Here is a 1,985-nt window from a genome sequence, read left to right as displayed (position 1 = left end):
CTTTAAATTCTAGAATCATATCTTTTAGTTTCTTGTTAGTCAAGTAATCAATTTTAATTTTAAAAATTAATTCTTTTTCAAAATATCTTTTTCTTAAAAATCTTATCTTTTTATCTTATCTTTTTATCATATCTTTTTCAAAATTTTATCTTTTTCAAAAAATTTGATTTTAAAATATCTTATCTTCTTATCTTCTTATCTTTTCAAATTTGATTTTAATATCTTTTTCAACTAACTATTTGACTTTTTGTTTGTTTCTTATCTTTTTCAAAACCACCTAACTACTTCTCCCCCTCTAATTTTCGAAAATATCTCACCTCTTTTTCAAAATTCTTTTTAATTAATTAACTAATTGTTTTAAAATTTTAATTTTAATTCTATCTCATCTTTAATTTTCGAAAATCATTAACTCCTTTTCAAAATTAATTTTCGAATTCTCTCTCTCTCATCTTCTTCTATTTATTTATTTATTTACTAACACTTCTCTTCACCTTTTCTCATCTCAAATCACTGCCCCTATCCTTACCCTTGTGTCTGGATTATTCCTTCTTCTTAATCCTTATCCCCTTTCTTCTTCTACTAATAATAAGGATCCTCTTTACTGTGACATAGAGGATTTCTCTTTCTTTTCTTTTTCTCTTCTCTTTCATATGAGCAGGAACAAGGAAAAAGGCACTCTTGTTGAAGCTGATCCTGAACCTGAAAGGACTCTAAAGAGGAAACTAAGAGAAGCTAAATTACAACAATCCAGAGGCAACCTTTCTGAAATTTTCGAACAAGAGAAAGAGATGGCAGCCGATCCCAACAACAATAATGCAAGAAGGATGCTTGGTGATTTTACTAAACCCACATCCAAGTTTGATAGAAGAAGCATCTCAATTCCTGCCATTGGAGCAAACAATTTTGAGCTGAAACCTCAATTAGTTGCTTTAATGCAACAGAACTGCAAGTTCCATGGACTTTCATCTGAAGATCCTTATCAGTTTTTTATTGAGTTCTTGCAGATTTGTGAGACTGTTAAGACGAATGGAGTAGATCCTGAAGTCTATAGGCTCATGCTTTTCCCTTTTACTGTAAGAGACAAAGCTAGAACATGGTTGGACTCACAACCTAAAGATAGCCTGGACTCCTGGGATAAGCTGGTCACGGCCTTCTTGGATAAATTCTTTCCTCCTCAAAAGTTGAGCAAGCTTAGAGTGGATGTTCATACCTTCAAGCAAAAAGATGGTGAATCCTTCTATGAAGCTTGGGAAAGATACAAGCAGATGACCAAAAAGTGTCCTTCTGACATGTTTTCAGAGTGGACCATATTAGATATATTCTATTATGGTCTATCTGAGTTTTCTAAGATGTCATTGGACCATTCTGCAGGTGGATCCATTCACCTAAAGAAAACGCCTGCAGAAGCTCAAGAACTTATTGACATGGTTGCAAATAACCAATTCATGTACACTTCTGAGAGGAATTCCGTTAATAATGGGACGCCTCAGAGGAAGGGAGTTCTTGAAATTGATGCTCTGAATGCCATATTGGCTCAGAACAAAGTGTTGACCCAGCAAGTCAACATGATCTCTCAAAGTCTGACTGGATGGCAAAATACATCCAACAGTACTAAAGAGATAGCTTCTGAAGAAGCTTATGATCCTGAGAACCCTGCAATGGCAGAGGTTAATTACATGGGTGAACCTTATGGAAACACCTATAATTCATCATGGAGAAATCATCCAAATTTCTCATGGAAGGATTAACAAAAAGCCTCAACAAGGCTTTAATAATGGTGGAAGAAACAGGCTCAGTAATAACAAGCCTTTTCCATCATCTTCTCAGCAACAGACAGAGAATTCTGAGCAGAGCCCCTCTAATTTAGCAAACTTAGTCTCTGATCTGTTAAAGGCCACTTTAAGTCTCATGAGTGAGACAAGATCCTCCATTAGAAATTTGGAGGCACAAGTGGGCCAGCTGAGTAAGAAAGTAACTAAAACTCC

The 1,985-nt window shown here is 34.9% G+C and overlaps 1 non-coding gene across 1 annotated transcript; it reads right to left on the bottom strand.

The window, feature by feature from the left end:
- Nucleotides 1–1,187: 1,187 nt before the first annotated feature.
- Nucleotides 1,188–1,291, bottom strand: LOC130959446 (small nucleolar RNA R71). The gene has a single exon (XR_009078525.1). It is a non-coding gene; the product is annotated as a small nucleolar RNA R71 (small nucleolar RNA).
- Nucleotides 1,292–1,985: the final 694 nt, after the last annotated feature.

The sequence above is a fragment of the Arachis stenosperma genome, chromosome 10, assembly GCF_014773155.1.
Source record: "Arachis stenosperma cultivar V10309 chromosome 10, arast.V10309.gnm1.PFL2, whole genome shotgun sequence".
In the NCBI taxonomy this organism is placed as follows: Eukaryota; Viridiplantae; Streptophyta; class Magnoliopsida; order Fabales; family Fabaceae; genus Arachis; species Arachis stenosperma.
This window is presented reverse-complemented; position numbering and strand designations above follow the sequence as displayed.